Source organism: Rhinopithecus roxellana, chromosome 15 (assembly GCF_007565055.1).
Source record: "Rhinopithecus roxellana isolate Shanxi Qingling chromosome 15, ASM756505v1, whole genome shotgun sequence".
NCBI classification, from domain to species: Eukaryota; Metazoa; Chordata; class Mammalia; order Primates; family Cercopithecidae; genus Rhinopithecus; species Rhinopithecus roxellana.
Window position 1 is genome coordinate 123,651,715 of NC_044563.1, and position 23,543 is coordinate 123,675,257.

Sequence of the window (23,543 nt, forward strand, 5' to 3'; positions counted from 1 at the left end):
CCAACCAAATATGCTGAAATGAAATGAAGTGTGTAAATTTAAAACCCTTGCATTTTTCATTGTTAGAAACACAAACATGGGAGATTCTTTAGACTTTGTCACTTAATAATAATACAGAATTAAGCATAAATCAGGTTTGTCACGAACTCAAAGGGAATTGATTGAAGGAGCTCATTATAGTAATTACATCTAGATTATTGTCCTTCTGGATTACAGCTTTGAAGACTGCTGGAAAATGAAAATACTTACCAGTGACTTGCGCGATAAGAAAAGGGTGGGTATGACTGTTTTCATTTTCAAATGAGAAGATCCTGAGATAATACAAGTTCCCTCCAGATTCCACGTTGAAGGCTGCTAACGGGACTTACTTTTCTGCCCCCTAGAATTAGGAATTGTGTTCATTCCTTACAACAGGGCCTCCAACTTCTTTTATATATAGCAGAGACAGCACGTGGTGTCTAGAGTCGCAAAGATCTAAACTTGAATGTTAGCACTGCATGTTACCCACAGGACCACTGTGTTAACTGTGCCAAGTGTGGACTCCTCAGCTCCAAGGGGTGCTATCTCCTAGTCGATGGTATGATTGTACCCCCCTGGAATTGGACAACATGCTAGCCTTTGTGTGACTTGAATTGCTTATCCTCTCAAAGCCTCAGCTCCTTCACGTGTAGAATAAGGGTATTAATAATAACAGGGGCATGATGAGTATCTACCCAGTTAAGTGATGGTGAAAATTAAGTGAGATAGTGTAACCAACCACGATCCCTGGTGGACTGAACAAAGGAAGATGAACGCGGGAATAAAAGACAAAGACAAAAGAGTACATTTGGAAGAAGGGGTAGGGGGCACCTGGCATCTAATGGACAAAGGCCCTGAGCTTTTTCAGTCTTCCAAATTTACTAGGTAAAACAGATAACGAGAAAGGGTGGGGGGTGATTGTCAGGTAACTGTCAGTTGGCCATTTGGTTCACAGCAGGCTTGCCAGACTGCATCCTTCGAACAATAGGTGCTCCATTTCCCATTAGATAACTTCAAGGAGCCCGGTGCCAGGGAGTGATGGCCCTCAGCAAACCTTTTGGCGACAGGTGCAGTTTGCTCACATCCTGCATTCATGATAAACAGTTTGCTGTTTGATCATATAGTTGCCAGTGGAATGCTGAGTTGGTCACGATCCCTTTGCTGGCTCTCTACAAGATACTGTGTAAAAATGTTTAGCATAGAACATGGCACAAAGGAAGGGCTTCCTGTATGTTAGCAATTATGGGCCGGGCGCGGTGGCTCACGCCTGTAATCCCAGCACTTTGGGAGGCCGAGGCGGGTGGATCACCTGAGGTAAAGAGTTCAAGACCAGCCTGGCCAACACGGTGAAACCCCGTCTCTACTAAAAATACAAATATCAGCTGGGCGTGGTCGCGGGCGCCTGTAATCCCAGCCACTTGGGAGGCTGAGCAACGAGAATCGCTTGAACCTGGGAGGCAGACATTGCAGAGAGCCAAGATCGCACCACCGCACTCCTGCCTGAGTAACAAGAGCGAGACTCCATCTCAAAACAACAACAACAACAACAACAATTATGGTAACAGTGCCCCATTTTTCTCAAAGGGTAGTCTCAAACCGAGCCTCCTAAACCAAAAACAGCATTGCAGCTTTTGCGCTTCTGCTGGCCACCATAGTACTTATGTGCCCAGAGTACAGATATTTAAATCTGTTGTGTTGGAATTTTCCTTTGTCATATTGTCATGTTAATAAACTTTGATAGCAATAAGGGCTATAAATTTATAGGATTTATTTTATCTGGGTGAGAAATCACCTAAGAGGTGAGGAGAAAAAGAATAAAAATCTTTCTAGAGATGCAGAGTCATCTTATTTTGGAAGGCTAAGATTAGGTTAGTCTTAATTCACATTTTCACTAGGTGTTCACTTTGGACCATTTCTTTTACATAATGTACATGATTTTCTGTGTTAGTCTGATGTGTGTCTAGAGGGAGTTCATTTAAAACTGTAAAGTTAAGACATTGATTGTCTTTCTAAGTATGAAGAAAAGTGGAAGCTAAGACTTAGACAAATGAGGTAATGATTAAATTGGACGCCACACTGACATAGCTCATTCTGCTGAAGTTTCATAACAGATTTCCAGTTGTGTTCTTAGAAAAACTTTCTCTCTTAACTTCAGCCACTTAGGGAAACTGATTTGTGGGGATCCACCCCCCAGCTTGTGAAAAAGCAGAATTATTTGAATGAAAATAAGAAGTTGTACTCAGAATTCTATGGCAGGTGAGGAAGATTTTGTTAAATAACTTGATATTCTATGATTCTTTATAATGATAAAATACTGCTTTATTAAGAATAAAACCACCTCTTTGTGAGACCACTGATAGAAGTGGGAACTCTTCAGTTCACTTACTGTGATGCACCTACTTATTTTCTGCCCTATCCTCTCCTCCATCCCACTTGTTTTACTTCATCATTTTCCACAGTATAATAGAAAAGGCATCTAAATTAAAGGACTCACAGTTTCAAAATAGAGAACTGGGTACACACTGCAAACTCCTTATATCCTTCACCAAAATAATGTATATGTGCATGCATGTGAAATGTCTACACACTTACACATCCTAAAGTAATGTGTATAATGAGGACATGCATAGCCATGCTGAGAAATTCTAGGCAGACCAGAAACTGTGGCCAATACCCGAGAGACTAAAAGTAGAGACTGGACTTATGAGAAAACAATGTCTGGAATACATGTGGGATTCGTGTGAGAGTCCACCTGAGGGTCTGCCAAAGTGTAAGGGACCCCAAGCAAGGGAAAGTCAGAGCCAGAGACGATGAGACCTGAACAATGAGAACACCACAGTGCACAGGCAGGGAGACTAGCTGAGTTCCATAGGGAGGGTTTTCAAGTCTGCCACTCATTCTTCTCTCTCGCTTGAACACTTCTAGACCAAATATGATCCTCTCTCCTCAGTTTCCTACTGTTAGGCACACACTGACATTTACAACTCCTCTCCACCAAAGAGCACTCCTCCTCCAAATTGCAGTTCCAGGCCCATCTTCTCCAAGTTTACATGTTTAAATCTCTGGCTGGGCAGGATCATCACCAATCAATACCTGCACCTTCCATCTGCCCACTCTTTCTTCGTCTCTCCAAGAGTATTACTATCCCCCGGTCTTTTCTTTGGGAGAAAATAGAATAGATTTTGTAGCTTGTAAACTCTCCTTTAGTATACAATCAATGTCAGCTATACTATATACCAAAAATACAATACTTACAATAATAATACCATTTTATTAGAAAACAATTTCCTAAGCACTTTGCTTTATGATATGTATTATACACACACCACCTTTGTTGAGCACCATATAACATAAGTATTAAGTATTGTTATCTCCAGTTCACACATGAGGAAACTAAGGCTCAGAGAGATATATTTTCCCAGGTCTTACAGCTAGTCAAAGCTTGTGTGCTTAACACTACATGAAACTGGTGATTGCACCCTCAAAGCCGTTTTTCAGAATTTTTTAAATTTCATTTTAAAATTCTATTTTTAGAATTTCATATTGTGGTTCTATTTTATCCCATTTTTAGAATTTCCTATTGCAGTTTCTATCAATATATATTAAATGGGAGGAAGCATTAATGCAAACTATAACTGACACCATGTAACATTTTAAGCATTATTGGTCACCCCAAATATTCTATTTGTTCTCTACCCTCTTTCATGTAGTTACCACTTGGTACCCACTTACTTGTAAGGCTGACCAAATCCCATAGATGGAAGGTAAAAAGAGCATCCTGCAGCTTTCATTCTACATGGAGTTTCTTCTTATTTGGGCTCTGTCCTCCTGGCATTAGTAGTTGCTGTTTTCATTCTTTGGTTTCTTCTGGTGGTGATCCCAGTGGGTATTAATCTTTACAGAGAAATGACCAAACCAAAATTTACTCCAGGAATTTTTCAACAGAGTTAGTGAGAATGACTCTACTAGCATTTTTATCTTATACTTAGTATCTTAAAAAATCATTGAACACACACTTCCTTACCATCATCCCAAATAAAATAATGTCTGCCACCCTATTGAAATGATGACTCATGTGGCCCGTCTCTGTACCACACAGAGTATAGCAAACACCACTCAATGTTCATGCTCTCTGTTTCATCCTGTACATAAAGCTCAGTTCTTCAGATCCTAAGAAACTTTAGGCTGGAAACATCTCTCTGATGCGAAATCCTGTTCATCTGTGAACTTTCTCTAAGCATAATGTAAAGTGATTTTCTTCAGTCTCTGACACATTACTTTCCATTTCTGGAAAACACCCTATAGGTGTTTCTAAAATTCAGTCTATCTGGCCATCGCCATGTCCCCATGGGACCCAGTTCCAGCATGAGGATTGGTCAGCCAAGGTCTAAGTTATCCAGATGTGGCTTTAGTTTCCTCTGAGGATTTGCAGAGGTCTAACCGCTTGAGAAACTGGGGATCTATGCAACTGCAGTAAAACATAATTTTCATTGCACTGTGTTGTAAAGGATTCCTTTAGACTTTCTAAATTTAGTGAAGTTGCATAGCACTATGTAAGTTTAGTTCTGCAGCTGACATATCCACTCCCCATGAGACATCATTTACAACTCAGATTTCAGCACATCCACCAGGGCATGTCTGGTGTTATCCCAGCTGCTATTGGAGCTTCTCTCCTTGCCACTGTTATTGTGAAGTCTGGTAATAATGTGCTCTTGACTCCAGTGACAAAGCAATGGTTTTATTCTAAATTTCAGCTGAAAGCTGTGCTTTCAGTCCACAATTATAGACAAATCCTCCAGGTGTAACCCTAGTGAAGCTGTAATCTTTGTGGTTCCTTCTCTGCACAGCATCACAAAGCAAAGTTCATCAGAATGTTAACTCTGCTTTAAGACTCAACAGAGTCTTAAGAAAGGAGTTGCATCTTCTACTTTCATATTTCAAAGGATGTAAAAAGGTTCTGATGCATAACCCCCATGAACACATCCCGAATCTCCCTTCCTGTCCTATTCAGTTTTCTCCCACAACCTCTTGTGCTTCTTATTCACCAAGTCAAACCCCAAAGGGGGAAAAAAGCTGTCAAATCGATCCACTCTATTCTGGGAAACTTCTGACTTTTCCTATCTCCCTCATTTCTCCAAATCTATAACCTCCTCCTTCAGCATCTCTGGACACATCCTTTTCTGTGCATCTTCCAATTATATGTCACCAAAATACAGGAACTAGTTTGGCAGTAACATAAGGCAGGGGAAAGTCTGGCAAACAAGACAACATTTTCTCATGTGGGCTGGGGGAGAGGAAAGAGTCTATTAATACCACATTAATAATTTTATTCCATTATTTGTCTTTTTACTGGTGAAAGATAAAAAAATTAGCTGATTTATTTCCTCCCTTTTTCCATCCTCCCACTCCATATTTCACAATTTTTCTTTTAAATATCTCAGATATTAATCTATATTATTTTATATATTTTCTAGAGAATATTTAAGTCATAAAAATTTCAAAGCCAAAACAGTTACCTACACATAAACTTTTAGCAACTTTGTTGCTTAATGATACTTCTTTTTTTTTTTTTTTTCTTTTTTGAGATGGAGTCTTGCTCTACCACCCAGGCTGGAGTGCAATGGCTCAATCTCTGCTCACTACAACCTCTGCCTCCCGCGTTCAAGCAATTCTCCTGCCTCAGCCTCCCGAGTAGCTGGGATTACATGTGCACACCACCACCCCAAGCTAATTTTTGTATTTTTAGCAGAGACGGGGTTTCACCATGTTGGCCAGGGTGGTCTCGAACTCCTGACCTCAGGTGATCCACCTTCCTCAGCCTACCAAAGTCCTGGGATTACATGCGTGAGCCACTGCACCCAGCCACTTCTTTTCTATTATATATTTCATTGTTTATTTTTGGTGCATTTCCTTTTTAACCTAAAAAATTTGGGGAGTAATTTTTCATGAAAGTATATAAATGAAGTAGTTAAAAGCTGTGCATGTGTGAAAATTATTTGTGAAGTCTTCTTTGAGTTTAGAAATTATTAAAGCAATAATTTTCCCTCAAAAATCTGCAGCCGTTGTTTCCATTTTCTAACTGTTAATATTGTGGAGAAATCTGATACCTACATGATTTTTCTTCTTGTATTGATAACATACTTTCCTCAGGATGGATGATTTTAGACTTTTTTTCTTCTTAAAATTTGAAATTCAACAGTATCGACGATGAGCTAATACTCATTAATTTTACCTCAAATGTGGTGAGCTCCTTCGATCTGATAATCTATCCTCAGTTCAGGGAGCCTGTGTCACTGTTTAATTGATTGTCGCTACTCCTCCATCTGCCTCAGTCTTTTCTTCTGGAATTTCTAAACTGTAATTCCATATTGATTTTCTTTTCACCATTCTTATCCATATTACTCTAAGTTGTGGGAGCTTTTCTGGAGCTTGTCTGGATTTGCTGGGGTTTTGGTTTTCTGAAGTATCCAGAATGATGTTCACACCCAAATGAAGATGATGGCATCTGTGGCAGACTCTGTCCGTTGATGAACACAACCCCTGTTCCAAACTCCTTCACACTCACCCAACTCCATCAGAGAGGCTTTCCCAACCTCGCTTACAGCTAGTGGTTGTGGCCTTGTGACACCATCCTGATAAGAAAGATGCAAACACACAGAGGTCTCAGTAGGGTAGGGGGTGGTTCTAAAAAACTTGAACTTTTTTGACAAAAGCATATACATGACTGACACCAACTCTTCCCACTTCTTCCTGCTTTTGATGAAGACCTGATGCCTGGAAAGGCAGAAAACATTTTGTGACCAAGATGAAAGGCTAAAAGAATTGCAGAGAGGCTGGCCTCACCATCATGCAGTCAGCGTACCAACACAAACAGCTGCCTATACATCTTGTTATGTTAGATAATTAAAAATCTTTATTTCACCCTTAGGTATCTTCCGCTTGCAACTGAAAGCATTCTAACCATTTCAGTGTTTCTCCCGTAAGAAGAGAAAACATAATTCTATGTCTTATGAAATCTGATATCCTCTTCTCTTCACTTTGAACCACTGGCTGTGGGGATGATGGGCTCACTGTGTCAGTAGTAACACGGATTTCACTGGAACTTTCCACAGCAGGGTCATGCAGGACTTTGCTCCCACAAAGTCTCACCTGGTTATATCTCAGATACTCACAGTTGATCCTGTCACCTCTACTACTCCAGCTCCTGGGTTCATGTCCGCTACCTATGAAGCCACAGACGGTGTTTCACCATTGCTACGGTGTGGGGGCCTTCCATAAGAATACTGACATCCATTCCAAGGAAATTTCTTCTCATTTCCTAAATCTGCCAGCTCTGAAGGTGTCAGATTGTTCTTCACAGAAAAGGGAAAGATAACAGTAATAACTACAAGTTACTGAGCACTTACTATATTCCAGCTTTAACGATTTACAGGGTACCCTATTGTATCTCACATCAACCCTATTAATATATGTTACTTTTATTTTAAAAATAGGTTAAGTGACTTGTCCACAATCACAAAGCTAGTCATAAAATCTAAAATCAAATTTAAATTTGACTTCACCACTTCTAGCTTCTTCGCATTGCTGCACTGTTACCCAGGAATTTAAGGACAATGAAATGTTAAATTGGGAATTTCCACTGAGGCTCCATCATAAAATAGATAAAACTCTAAAGTAAAGTACAAGTTGCATAATTTGAAAGGAAGTTAGATAACTGTAAGGACACATCAAAGACATAAAATAATCAAGGCAGTCGAAAGTCAGAGAGGATTTGTAAAAATATTTGTTTGGAGAAAGCCACTGAGTGCTGTGAGAACCACCCATTCCCCAAAGGGAAAAGGCAAAAGCTTAACGCTACCTCTTTCACCTCTAGCCTGCAGAGAACTTCCAGTGGGACCAGCAGGGAACCTCCAGAGTGCCACGAAAACAGCCACAGGATGGTCCACTTTCAACATCTGCTTGATCCAGAGAGACTAAAGTCATCTGAAGACCCATTCAATGACACTCTTTCACCTCTTTTCTGCGTTTCTACTCCAAGTTATAACTCCCTCTGGAGCAGTCAGAAATATGGGTAGCTAGTGAAAGAGGGAGGGAAATGAAAAAGAAAAAAGTCAACCACACCCTCTTCCAGAGAGGGTAGGGGACCACCCACTGCAGGCTCTAACTGAAGAATCGGAAGGGAACAGAACTATTGACCTCAGAATGAAGCATTTCCTAATATATTGGACTGAACATTTTATTAATCACTTACTGAATCAGGGCAACTTAGAGTTATGCACTATTAGGTAACAGTAATAGTAATCAGAAAAGCTATGAGCTGCCACGTTTCATCCAGGGCATGGGAAAAGACTTCCTCCATTGTATAATTTTAAGAAACCAATGTAGACAAAATAAATTGCATTCAGCTGTGTTGTCAGCATATCAGTAAACAACATATTGGTGTCTACATCTCCTTCTGAAACCCTAGGGAAAAAAAAAAACAGATTTTTCAGCTTTTACCCAGGACTTCATTCCTCCACTGAGTTTAAACAAAGTCTATGGGAACCAACACACCCTGTAGCCCTTTCCATACTTCATCTGTAACTCCTTCATCCCCTAATTATCCCTCAGTATATAGCCAAAACCTCAAAACCCTCAGGCAATTAATGCATACAGATTGATATTCCGTGGGCTTCTTACCCCTTCAGTAAACGTGCATGGTCATGTTGTAATCTCAGTGATGTCTCAGGGTAACATCCCTGCTACACTAGCAGTTAATCCAGTTGTTCACTATAGGGACAGTAACACCCTCTAGGGGAAATTCAGGAAATTTGTAGGGGCATTCTAATAGTGTAGCTGTGCCTGAGAATTAGCCTATCGAAGAATATAATATTTTGTTCTCTTTTATGTTACAGTGAGGGCATTATATTGACTCTTTGAATTATATCTGCAAGCAGGTTATATTATCAATGGCTTTCATCCAGTTTAAAAATATGACATTTAAAAATATCTCTTGTCCAGGCACGGTGGCTCATGGCTGTGATTCTAGTACTTTGGGAGGCCAAGGCAGGAAGACTGCTTGAGCTTGAGTTCTAGGTCAGCCTGGGCAACATAGCAAGACCCCCATCTCTACCAAAAAAAAAAAAAAAAAAAAAGCTGGAAATGGTGGTGTGCACCTGTAGTACCAGCTACTTGGGAGGCTGAGCTGGGAAGATTGCTTGAGCCAGGAGATCAAGGCTGCAGTGAGCTGTAATCATGCCATTACACTCCAACCTGGATGCAGAGTGAAACTGTTTCAAATATATATATCTCTTATTATATATGTGTGTATATATGTGTGTGTATCTCTTATTATATATATGTGTATATATACACACATATATCTCTTATTAAAATGAGAATTAAGCACGATATGATTAATAACAAGCAAATTCACACTACTTTATGTTGTGTACTCAATCTAATTTTCTCTGGTTTGTATATGCATTTTGCATATTTTTTATTTTGAAAAATTTTACACATTCATAAGTGTCAGAAGAATAATACATTAAACATCTGTTTGCTGTTCCCCTAGATTTGCCAGTTTTAGCATATTTCATCTCATTTGTTTTATCTTTATATATATATATATATTATTTTTTTCTCTCTCAATCATTTGAGTTACTTGCAGACTTTGACACTTCATCCCCAAATACTTCAGCATGTGTCTCCAAAGGAAAGAAGTATTCTCTTACATACCTACCTACTACCATGCAGTGATCACACTCAAGAAATTTAACACTGATTTTTTTTAAAAACCTAGTATCTAAGATAAAGTCCATGTTCAAATTTTCCCAATTGTTTCAATAATGTACTTTTCATAGCTTTTTTGTTTTCTTTTTCTTATCCAAGAATTAATCCAAAGTCACTCATTGAATTGAGCTGTCATATTTCTTTAGTTTTCCCTAATCAGTTCACCAGCCGTTTGTGTCTTTTATGTCAATGACATTTTTGAAGAGTAAAGGCTACTTGTTTTACAGTATGTCTTACAATCTGGATTGTTTTCTGATGAGTAGATTCCGTTTTTTAAATTCCAGAATATTATATAGGTGATGTTGTGAGCTTCTCATGTATCACATTCAAAGGTAAAGAAGGGTATTTTATCTCATCCTGTTGGAAATGCTAAGTTTGATCATTTTGTTAAGGAAATACCTATCAGATATTTCCCTTGATGAGTTACCGGTTTGTGTAGAAATACACTAGTTTTGTTTTACAAAAATTGTAAATCCTAGTGATACTCTTCTAGAGAGGGGAACTAAATGCTCAGCACAAAAAGTGCAGGTAATCCCACTCTTATCTGCTTTTTACCTGATGTTATAAAGATTTCAGAAGATCAGCCCTTAAGATGTTGCTAGGGACAGGTGCAGTGGCTCATGCCTGTAATCCCAGCACCTTGAGAGGCCCAGGCAGGGGCATCGCTTGAGCCCAGGAGTTTGAGACCAGCCTGGGCAACACAGCAAGACCTCATATCTAAAAAAAATTTTTTTTAAATATTAGCCAGGCATGATTGGCCTGTGCCTGTAGTCCTAGCTACTCAAGAGACAGAGGTGGGAGGATTGCATGACTGTGTTCAATTATCATAATTTAAAAGGCAGAATATTGGTTCTAAAAGGGGAGATGTATAAGTAAATATGGTAGATAAAACTTACATATGCACAAATATATATTCCATGCTTTTCTTTCACTGAGTAAATACACTTGACTCTCCATCATAAATTGCATTTTTAAATATAGCCATGTTTATATGAATAAATATGAATGTTTATTAATATAATCATGGTTATATTTTGTATTAATATATGTCTAGTTCCTTTAGGACCCAGGCACATTTTGAGTTCAAGTGCCAGATAAATAAATAGTGAGGTTTGCTATTCATGTCTTATGTCTTACTGGGGGCAGGTCTTTGAATTCAAAGAATACCTCACTACAAATTATAGTAAACCACTTGAGAGAAAATAGTCTTCATCTTCTAATAGGATACCATAAGATATCATGGGCATTCAATTTCCTTCATCTTGATTTGCCAGTGGCCAATTTGGTTTTCATTGAGAGTATCTGAGATGAAATTTAGACCATAAAGAGTTTAAAATATTAAGGACTAAAAACATGAGCAGTTTATTTCCTACTTACAAGAAAATTAAGATCCTTCGAGTATTATGAACACCTTGTATAGTTATACAGGCATTCTCAAAAATTATGCCAGCTAATAATTTAATACATCTCAAGGATGCCTGTTCCACATTCCCTTGAGTTACATTCAAAAGAAAAGCAAATGATTAATTTGTTAAATTCAAGTAAGCAGGAAATTCTATTAGATATTTGAAAAACTGCTTCTCTTCAGTGAAACTCAAACTGCATATTAAGGAGAATGCATAGATAGAATAGCTCAGACTGAAACCATCATGACCTAAATAAGATTTTGTGTCCAGCAAAACTCCACTTACCAACGCAATTTAGAATTCTACCAGATTATCACTATATAAAATCGGGTCTGCTACAAAGACGCCAAATAGGTAACATTTGTAAAGAGAGAACCAATAGTTACAACCTTGTCTTTGTTGGTCTGTGCACTAGATACACGTTATCTAATTTAATTTCAATAGCTTTCTAAGATCTTACTTGCTATACCTCCACTCTCCACTATCATTAAACTCTGCATCTTCAAGCAAAGTTTTATCTTCTTTGTGTACCATTCCCAGAGTCTTGCACTGTGCCTGCCTCATAATATGTACACCAGGGCATTTAAATAATGTACATAAAGCCACGTAATTTTTAATATATTACTACACCACTCCATACTCAATGCTTTTTACGTTATACCATGATTGTTTCCAAACAGGACTTCATAGATTAGTGGAAAAATCAAAATAAATTGAAGTGGGTTGCGACAAAGCTTTCATTTAAAAGCCTAAAATACATCCAACTCTATTCAGTGGTTGATTTGTATACGGCATCCAGAGGGCAGTCTGACATCGAGTTGAACTAAATGATAGTAGTGATAATGAAATATGATCATTGTGTAAATGATGAACAACACCTCAATATTCAGTACATATAAAATAACTGATAGAAAGGTTGGCATGTCTTACTGTTTATCATTAAAATATGTCTTAATGGAGACTTCCAATTTGAAAGGCAAAATTGATGGAAAACATTAACTATGCAATAAATTCTGTTACTGCATATTTCATAGAGATAAATCCTAGATGATGATTCTGGAGTTGAGAGATATACCAATGAATCATGAAAAAAACATCCTTTTTATTAGCAGAGATTATATTTGAAAGTTACTGCTGAAAGATTCCTGTTTTATCAATTTTTATAAAGATTTTTAAAAGACCAAGAACTTCTAAGAATGTTTAACTCAGGGAAGAGATCAACCTTTTCTGTCCAAAAGCTGAGTCTACAGTTTAGTTTAGGTCAATAGTTCATGGATTCTTTCTCAAGCATTATAAACTGGCCCATTTTAATAATACAAAATACAAATGATGAAAGACAGTAGTGTAAGAGATTTCATTTCATTTAACTGCTGCTCTTTAAGAAAACCATACGGGCCAGGCGCAGTGGCTCATGCCTGTAATTCCAGCACTTTGGGAGGCCGAGGTGGGCAGATCACGAGGTCAGGAGATTGAGATCACCCTGGCTAACATGGTGAAACCCATCTCTACTAAAAATACAAAAAATTAGCCGAGCGTGGTGGCAGGCGCCTGTAGTCCCAGCTACTCGGGAGGCTCAGGTAGGAGAATGGCTGGAACCCGGGAGGCGGAGATTATTGCAGTGAGTGGAGATCGGGCCACTGCACTGCAGCCTGGAGACAGAGGCTCCGTCTCAAAAAAAAAAAGAAAAGAAAGAAAAGAAAACCATACGAAGAAGCCTGCTCCAATTTCTCCCTACCTGGAGAGAGAAAATGTTGCATTTATCAGAGAAAATGCACAGATAAGTATCTCTGAAAAAGTGCTGTAACTCTATTCTTTTCTTTTTCTTTTTTAGGCGGGGTCTCACTCTATGACCTGGCTGGAGTACTGTGGCGCAATCACAGCTCACTGCAGCTTTGACTTCCTGGGCTTAAGTAATCCTCCCACCTTGGCCTCCTGAGTAGCCAGGACTACAGGGTGCATCATCAATCCCAGATAAATTTTTTTCCGTAGACATGAGGTCTCACTATGTTGCCCAGGCTTCCTTCATCTTTTGTTCCTTCTGGTTTTTTTTTTTTTTTTTTTTTTTTTTTTTTTTTGAGACGGAGTCTCGCTCTGTCACCCAGGCTGGAGTGCGGTGGTGAGATCTCAGTTCACTTCAAACTCTGCCTCCCGGGTTCACGCCATTCTCCTGCCTCAGCCTCCCGTGTAGCTGGGACTACAGGTGCCCACCACCACGCCCGGCTAATTTTTTGTATTTTCAGTAGAGACGGGGTTTCACCGTGTTAGCCAGGATGGTCCCAATCTCCTGACCTCATGATCTGCCTGCCTCCGCCTCCCAAAGTGCTGGAATTACAGGCATGAGCCACCGCGCCCGGCCCCCCCTTTTTTTTCTTTTCTTTTTGGAGACAGAGTCTCCCTCCGTCGCCTAGACTGGAGTGCAGTGGTCCGATCTCAGCTCACTGCAACCTCTGCCTCCCGGCTTTAAGTGATTCTTGTGCCTCAGCCGCCCCAGTAGCAGGGATGACAGGCTGGTGCCATGTCACGTTGTCCAGGCTGTTCTCCAACTCCTGAGCTTAGACAATCCACCCGCCTCAGCCCCAGAGTGCTGGGATTACAGGTATGAGCCACTGCACCCAGCAATTGCTTATTCATCTTTACATTGATAAGTCTGTGGAATGTTTGATCAAAATTGCAACACTTATTCCAGCCTTTATTTCGTTATAACAATGTGACTACAAGACCTTCTAAATGACCTTCTTGAATTTTATATACTTCCTTCCAGATTAATTTCCTAACACACTACTTCAAGTAGATGATACCTTTTTTAAAAAAAAGTCTGCACTAATGCCACAATATTGATAGGAATAAGCCATAATTACTTAGACTTCTGAGACTTTTAAAAATTTGCCCCAAATATTTCAAGATATTCTTATCTCCTGAAAATCCTTCAAATGACTTTTGTAGATACTTTACTTGCTGTTCCCTAAACATGCCTTGTATATAGTCTCCCTTTGCACTTTTTCTCACACTATTTCACACAACTGGTACATCATACCCAGTAGCTCTCTGGTCTAATTCTATTCATTGACTCATTTGAAGTTCCAGTTTTCCAAATTTGAACTACCTCTCATTCCCCTGAGATCCTTTTGACATGGTGTGCAAGTTATTTAGCTGTTTTAAAATAGTAAATAAATATTTTAACATGATTTTTTCATAGTTTAACTTCATAAAACTTTAATCTCCTTGAAGATTAAAAGTCCATTTTCTTCACGTTTCCACTTTTCCCAACACAGTTTGTTGCTTATAATGGGTACGAAGTAAATATTTGCTAAGTTGACTTTACTCTTATTCAATTAATAAACTATGACAAATAGAAGGAATTCCGCCCAGTTGCAAAGACCAAACCATTACCTCTCTTTCTTAGCTCCAGAATTCACAGAAAACCTTTGCATAAACTTGGTGATTGTCATTTTAAATTCAGATGAATAATCTTTGTGTAAGATGTAAGCAATTTCTGGACTCTAAAATTGTATTATTTTTCCTATGGAACCTAATACATTTGTGTATTTGTTGGTTGTATGAGTGAAATATCCTTTACAACAGCAAATATATCTTATTTATCATTTCATTCTCCAATGCTTCTTTCCATGTAAGAAACAATAATGTCTGCATGAATTAGTAATTTTTTATAGGCAAGCCATTAAAACCAAGAGAACACAAAGAACACTACAAAATCAAGGTTTTATAACATTCCAATAAATGTTTCCCTTATGTTTGAAGATGCAAGATTATATTCAGGAGTACAAAAGTATTTGCAAACTATTATCTACATTATATGAGGGGGAAAAGACAAAAAAATACAACCAAAATTTAAATTTTGTTGTTATAGGGAATGTCCTATAATTGAATGCGTAGTGTATGCAAGGCTCATTTCCTTAATTTAATTTACATTACAACTGTATAATTACCACAGCTGTTTTCTAGATAAGAATATCAGGCCCAGAAGAGAAACTTACTCTGGACCACTGAGCTGACTGGCTTAAGTCCTTGCTTGCTGACTCCTCAAACACAGATGATCCTTGGTTTATGATGGGGTTACATCTCAATAAGCCCATTGTAATTTTAGTATGTCAATCAGTGGAAAATCCACTTGATACATCGAATCTACCAAACATCATAGCTTAGCCTAGCCTACGTTAAATGTGCTCAGAACACTTACATTAGCCAACAATTGGGCAAACCATCCAACACAAAGCCTATTTTACTTTTGTTTGTTGTTTTTGTTGTTTTGAGATGGAGTTTCACTCTTGTTATCCAGGCTGGAGTGCAATGGCACGATCTCAGCTCACTGCAACCTCCATCTCCTGGATTCAAGCAATTCTCATGCCTCAGCCTCCCCAATAGCTGGGATTACAGGTACGTGCCACCATGCCCAGCTAATTTCTGTATTTTTAGTAGAGATGGGGTTTCACCATGTTGGCCATGCTAGTCTCAAACTCCTCACCACAGGTGATCCACCTGCGTTGGCCTCCCTAAGTGCTGGGATTACAGGTGTGACCCACTGTGCCCAGCTCACAAAGCCTATTTCATAATGAAGTGTTAAACATCTCATGTAATTTATTGATGTCCTACTGAACGCATATTACTTTTATACCATCAGAAAGTTGAAAAATTATAAGTCAAACCATCATAAATTGGGGAGTCTGTATACTTTTCAGTATATCTTAGGTGCCTCTGAATTTGCTTTGTGAAAAATGTCTATTCTTTCTTAACAATTATACAGTAAAACATGAGAAGTCCTGAATAATTTATAAACTACAGAAAGGTATAATATAATCTATAATTCATCACATAAATGCTGTTGAAGTTGTGGTGCCTTCCCTTCTGGTCTTTCTGATTATATACATAAAGAGACCAAAATTAGTATTATATTGTACCCTGTACATAACTGTATTCTGTATTTTTTCAATGTAAAAAAAAATTTTTTTGATACATTACATTTGTACATGTTTATGGGGTACTTGTGAAATTTTGGTACATGCAAAGAATGTGTGATGATCAAGTCAGGCTACTTAGGGTATCCATCACCAAAGTGTTTGTCACTTTTACGTGTTGGGTATATTGTAAGTCCTCTCTTTTGGTTGTTCTGAAATACACAATACATTGTTGTTAACTATAGTCACCCTACTCCGCTATTGAACATTAGAACTTATTTCTTCTATCTAACTATATGTTTGTACCCATTAACCAAACTCCTTTCACTCCCCCTCCTACCCATATACTCTTGCCAGTCTCTGGCATCTGTCATTCCACCATCTACCTCCATGTGATCAACTTTTTAGCTCCCACATATAATATGCAATATATTTCTTTCTGTGCCTGCTGATTTCACTTAACCTCCCGTTCCATCCATGTTGCTATGATACAATTTTATTCTTTTTTATGGTCGAATAGTATTCCATTGTGTATATATACGACATTTTCTTTATCCACTCATTCACTGATAGACATTTGGGCTGATTCCACATCTTTGCTATAGTGAATAGTGCTGCGATAAACATGAGACTGCATGTATCCCTTTGATATGCAGTTTATTTTGCTTTGGATAATACCGAGCACTGGAATTGCTGGATACATGGTAGTTCTATCTTTAGTTTTTTTTTGAGAAATCTTCATACTGCTTTCCATTGAGGCTGTACCAATTTACATTCCCACCAACAGTGTATAAGAGTTCCCATTTCTCCACATCCTCACCAACATTTGTTATTTTTGTCTTTTTAGTAATAGCCATTCTAACTGGGGTAAGATGATATCTCATTGTGGTTTCGATTTGCATTTCCCTGATGATTGGTGATGTTGAGCATTTTTTTATACAGCTGTAGGCCATCTGCATGTCTACTTTTGAGAAATGTCCATTCATGTCCTTACCCCATTTTTAATGGGATTATTTGGGTTTTCTTTTCTTTTTCCTGTTGAGTTGTTTGAATTTCTTGTATATTCTGGATATTAGTCTCCTGTGAAATGAGTATGCAAATATTCTCTTATACAACAGGCTGTCTCTTCATTCTAGTGATTGTTTCTTTTGCTGTGCAGAGCTTTTTAACTTAATGTAGTCCTACTTGTCTATTTTTGGTTTCCTTGCAATTTTGAGATCTTAGCCATAAAATCTTTGCCTAGACCTATGTCCTGAAGAGTTTTTCTTATGTTATTTTCTAGTAGGTTTATAGTTTTGGGTCTTAAGTTTTTAATTCATCTTGAGTTGATTTCTATATAAAGAGGGAGATAGGGGTCCTGTTTCATTCTTCTACATATGGTTATCCAGTTTTCCCAGCACCATTTTATTATAGAGGGTGTCCTTTTCCCAATGCATGTACTTGATGGCTTTGTCAAAGGTCAATTGGCTGTAAATGTGTGGATTTATTCCTGGGTTCTCTATTCTGTTTCATTGGTCTATTTGTCTGTTTTTTTAATACCAATACCATGCTGTTTTGGTTACTATATAGCCTTGTAATACATTTTAAAGCCAGGTACTATGATCCCTCTAGCTCTGTTCTTTTCGTTCAGGATTTCTTTGGCTATTCTGGCTCTATTTTAGTTCCATACAAATTTTAGGAATTTTAAATTTTTTTAAAAAAGTTTTTTGTTTTTTTGTTTGTTTTTGTTTTGAGATGGAGCCTCCCTCTGTCGACCAGGTTGGAGTGCAGTGGTGAGATCTTGGCTTAGTGCAACCTTTGCCTCCCAGGTTCCAGTGATTCTTCTACCTCAGCCTCCCCAGTAGCTGGGATTACAGGCGCCTGCCATGGCACCCGGCTAATTTTTGTATTTTTAGTAGAGACGGGGTTTCACCATGTTAGCCAGGCTGGTCTCGAACTCCTGACCTCAGGCAATCCATTTGCCTTGGCCTCCCAAAGTGCTGGGATTACAGGTGTGAGCCACTGTGCCCAGCCAGAATTTTTTTATTTTTGTGAAAAATGACATTGGTATTTTGATAGGGATCACACTGTAGATCACTTTGGGCAGTATGGTCATTTTAACAACAATAATTCTTCTGATGCGTGAGCACAGGATGTCTTTACATTTGCTGGTGTCCTTTTCCATTTCTTTCATCAGTGTTTTGTAGTATTTCTTGTAGAGGTCTTTTGCCTCCTTGGATAAATTTATTTCCAGGTATTTTTATTTTTTTGTAGCTATTGTAAATGTGATTGCCTTCTTGATTTCCTTTTCAGCTATGTCATTATTGATGTTCAGAAATACTACTGATTGATTTTTGTATGTTAATTTTGTATACTGCAACTTTACTTAATTTGTTTTTCAGTTCTGAGATGTTTTAGTGGAGTCTTTTGGTTTTTCCAAATATAAGATTACATCATCTGTAAAAAGTGACAATATGACTTTCGTTTTTCCAATTTGGATGTCTTTTACTTCTTTCTCTTACCTGAGTACTCTGGCTAGGAGTTCCATTATTTTGTTGAAGAGGAGTGGTGAAAGTAGGCATCCTGTCTTATTCCAGTTCTTAGAGAAAAGGTTTTCAACTTTTCCCCATTCAGTATGTTAGCTGTGGGTTTGTCAGGTATGGCCTTTGTTTGTTCAAATTTTTAACGAGAATTTTTTCAAGTACCTAAGACCTTCAAAATTTGAGTTTTTAATAGCTGTATAACATTTCAAATTATGAATGCACCCCAATTAATTTAATCAATTTTTTACTGTTACAAATTTTTTTGGTGTTTTTCAATACTAAACATTAATGAATATTTTTATAAACAAATTTTTTTTACTATATCTTATTAAGATTTTACTTGGCTAGATGCTAAGAAGTCGAAATAGAGAAGGAGAGGTTATAAATAATTTTAAGACTTTTGATACCTTATGTCAAAAGTGCTTTACAAAAGGTTGTACCAAGTTACACTCCCACCAGACGCTTGTGTATCATGCATTTTTCACCAGCAAGACTGTAATTTTAAAATCTTAAGACAAAAATGGGATGTCATTGTTTGATGTGTATTTCATAAAAATTTTTTGATGATCAATTATACAGAACTAATTTTATGTGTATTAGTCATTTTTACTTCTTCTGTGAAGTATCTGCCTATTCATTTTTTTTTTTTTTTTCTGAGATGGAGTCTCTCTCTGTCACCCAGGCGCGAGTGCCGTAGCGCAATCTTGGCTCACTGCAACCTCCACCTCCCAGGTTCACACCATTCTCCTGCCCTCAGCCTCCCGAGTAGCTGGGACTACAGGTGCCTACCACCACACTCGGCTAATTTTTTTGTATTTTTTAGTAGAGATGGGGTTTTACCACGTTAGCCAGGATGGTCTCGATCTCCCCACCTTGTGATCCACCTGCCTCAGCCTCCCAAATTGCTGGGATTACAGGTGTGAGCCACCACTCCTGGCTGTATCTGCCTATTATTTACCAGTGTGTTTTTCTTTCAGATTAATGAATTCTTTACATGTTAAAGATAAAAACTTGTGTGACATATTTCAGGTGAATATTTAGTCCAGGTTTCTTTGCCTTTGTAGTTGTATACTTTTAATGTATGTGTATATGCATATTTATGGATAAATGAATATATGTGAAATTGTGTGTGCATGTATATGAGTTAAAACCACTGTCCTTCCATCACTTTTATACATGGAGGGGGTCTAGGAAAGCCTATCTAGACATAATGTTTTAAATTCAATTGCAATTCATTAGAGCATATACATCAATATTCAATAACGTGCAAAAAAATTTTAAAAGCTTATTTGTACACAGAGCAAGGGTAATTGCATTTGGGAACTTGAATAATTTCTCCAAAGAATATTTTTTGTAGGTAAGCAGTTTAAAAACATATATATAAAAGATATAACAAGATGGCCAAATAGGAACAGCTCCGGTCTGCAGCTCCCAGTGGGATCAATGCAGAAGATGGGTGATTTCTGCATTTCCAACCGAGGTACCTGGTTCATCTCAGTGGGACTGGTTGGACAGTGGGTGCAGCCCAAGGAGAGCTAGCTGAAGCAGGGCGGGGCATCACCTCACCCTGGAAGCACAAGGGGTCAGGGAATTCCCTTTCCTACCCAAGGGAAGCCGTGACAGATTGTACCTGGAAAAACAGGACACTCCTACCCAAATACTGCACTTTCCCCAAGGTCTTAGCAACAGGCAGACAAAGAGATTCTCTCCCATGCCTGACTTGGTGTGTCTCATGCCCTTGGAGCCTTGCTCACTGCTAGCGCAGCAGTGTGAGATCAAACTGCTAGGTGGCAGCCTGGCTGGGGGAGGGGCGTCTGACTTTGCTGAGGCTTGAGTAGGTAAAGAAAGCAACCGGGAAGCTCAACTAGGCCGAAGCCAGTGCAGCTCAGCAAGGCCTACTGCCTCTAGACTCTACCTCTGTGGACAGGGCTTAGCTGAACAAAAGGCAACAGACAACTTCTGCAGACTTAAACATCCCTGTCTGACAGCTCTGAAGAGAGAAGTGGTTCTCCCAACATGGCATTTGAGTTTTGAGAATAGACAGACTGCATCCTCAAGTGGGTCCCTGCCCCCCTTGTAGCTTAACTGGGAGACACCTCCCAGTAGGGGCCAACAGAAACCTCATATAGATGGGTGCCCCTCTGGGACGAAGCTTCCAGAGGAAGGATCAAGCAGCAATGTTTGCTGTTTTGCAATATTTGCTGTTCTGCAGCATCCGCTGGTGATACCCAGGTAAACAGTGTCTCCAGCAAACTCCAACAGACCTGCAGCTGAGGGACCTGACTGTTAGAAGGAAAACTAACAAACAGAAAGGAATAGCATCAACATCAACAAAAAGGACATCTACACAAAACCCCATCTGTAGGTCACCAACATCAAAGACCAAAGGCAGATAAAATCACAAAGACGGGGAGAAACCAGAGCAGAAAAGCTGGAAATTCTAAAAATCTGAGCACCTCTTCTCCTCCAAAGGATCGCAGCTCCTCGCCAGCAATGGAACAAAGCTGGACAGAGAATGACTTTGATGAGTTGACAGAAGTAGGCTTCGGAAGGTCAGTAATAACAAACTTCTCTGAACTAAAGGGAACATGTTTGAACCCATTGCAAGGAAGCTAAAAACCTTGAAAAAAAGTTAGACGAATGGCTAACTAGAATAACCTGTGTAGAGAAGAACTTAAATGACCTGATGGAGCTGAAAACCATGGCACGAGAACTTCGTGCCGCATGCACAAGCTTCAATAACCAATTCCATCAGGTGGAAGAAAGGGTACCAGTGATTGAAGATCAAATTAATGAAATACAGTGAGAAGGCAAGGTTAGAGAAAAAAGAGTAAAAAGAAATGAACAAAGCCTCCAAGAAATATGGGACTATGTGAAAAGACCAAATCTACGTTTGACTGGTGTACCTGAAAGTGATGGGGAGATTGGAACCAAGTTGGAAAACACTTTTCAGGATATTATCCAGGAGAACTTCCTGAACCCAGCAAGGCAGGCCAACATTAAAATTCAGGAAATACAGAGAACACCACAAAGATACTCCCTGAAAAGAGCAACCGCAAAACACATAATCATCAGATTCACCAAGGTTGAAACGAAGAAAAAAATGTTAAGGGCAGCTGGAAAGGAAGGTCAGGTTACCCAGAGAGGGAAGTCCATCAGACTAACAGCAGATCTCTTGGCAGAAACCCTACAAGCCAGAAGAGAGCACGGGCCAATATTCTACATTCTTAAAGGAAAGAATTTTCAACCTAGAATTTCATATCCAGCCAAACTAAGTAAGCTTCATAAGTGAAGGAGAAATAAAATCCCTTACAGACAAGCAAATGCTGAGAGATTTTGTCACCATCAGGACTACCTTACAAGAGCTCCTGAAGAAAGCACTAAACACGTAAAGAAACAACTGGTACCAGCCACTGCAAAAACATGCCAAATTGTAAAGACCATTGATGCTATGGAGAAACTGCATCAATTAACGAGCAAAATAACCAGCTAACATCAAAATGGCAGCATCAAATTCACATATGACAATATTAACCTAAAATTTAATGGGCTAAATGCCCCAATTAAAAGACACAGACTGGCAAATTGGATAAAGAGTCAAGACCCATCACTGTGCTGTATTCAGGAGACCCATCTCATGTGCAGAGATACACATAGGCTCAAAATAAAGGCATGGAGGAAGATCTACCAAGCAAATGGAAAGCAAAAAAAAAGCAGGGGTTGCAATCCTAGTCTCTGATAAAACAGACTTTAAACCAAGAAAGATCAAAAGAAACAAAGAAGGTCATTACATAACGGTAAAGGGATCAATTCAACAAGAGCTAACTATCCTAAATATATATGCACCTAATACAGGAGCACCCAGATTCATAAAGCAAGTCCTTAGAGACCTACAAAGAGACTTAGACTCCCACACAATAATAATGGGAGACTTTAACACCCCACTGTCAATATTAGACAGATCAACGAGACAGGTTAACAGGGATATCCAAGACTTGAACTCAGCTGTGCACCAAGCAGACCTAATAGACATCTACAGAACTCTCCACCCCAAATCAACAGAATATACATTCTTCTCAGCACCACATCACACTTATTCTAAAACTGACCACCTGTTTGGAAGTAAAGCACTCCTCAGCAAATATAAAAGAACAGAAATCACAACAAACTGTCTCTCAGACCACAGTGCAATCAAATTAGAACTCAGGATTAAGAAACTCATTCAGAATCGCACAACTACGTGGAAACTGAACACCGTGGTCCTGAATGTCTACTGGGTACACAACGAAATGAAGGCAGAAATAAAGATGTTCTTTGAAACCAGTGGGAACAAAGACACAATGTACTAGAATCTCTGGGACACATTTAAAGCAGTGTGTAGAGGGAAATAAATGCCCACAAGAGAAAGCAGGAAAGATAAAAAAATCGACACACTAACATCACAATTAAAAGAACTAGAGAAGCAAGAGCAAACAAATTCAAAAGCCAGCAGAAGGCAAGAAATAACTAAGATCAGAGCAGAACTGAAAGAGATAGAGACACAAAAACCCTTCAAAAAATCAATGAATCCAGGAGTTGGTTTTTTGAAAAGATCAACAAAATTGATAGACCGCTAGCAAGACTAATAAAGAAGAAAAGAGAGAAGAATCAAACAGACGTAATAAAAAATGATAAAGGGGATATCACCACCGACCCCACAGAAATACAAACTACCATCTGAGAATACTATAAACACCTCTACGCAAATCATCTAGAAAATCTAGAAGAAATGGATAAATTCCTGGACACATACACCCTTCCAAGACTAAACCAGGAAGAAGTTGAATCTCCGAATAGACCAATAACAAGCTCTGAAATTAAGGCAATAATTAATAGCCTACCAACCAAAAAGAGTCCAGGACCACAGAGATTCA

General features: G+C 38.7%; 1 protein-coding gene across 1 annotated transcript in view; it reads right to left on the reverse strand.

Moving 5' to 3' along the window:
• Nucleotides 1–2,509: 2,509 nt before the first annotated feature.
• Nucleotides 2,510–23,543, reverse strand: part of CWF19L2 (CWF19 like cell cycle control factor 2) — a 176,249-nt gene continuing 155,215 nt past the window's right edge. The window contains exons 19-23 of the transcript XR_004053602.1: nt 7,877–8,093; nt 7,191–7,370; nt 6,251–6,650; nt 3,751–3,912; nt 2,510–3,176 (exon numbers count right to left, since the gene is read on the reverse strand). The gene's annotated coding sequence lies outside the window, so the exon portion shown is untranslated. The remainder of the gene's footprint in view (nt 3,177–3,750; nt 3,913–6,250; nt 6,651–7,190; nt 7,371–7,876; nt 8,094–23,543) is intronic.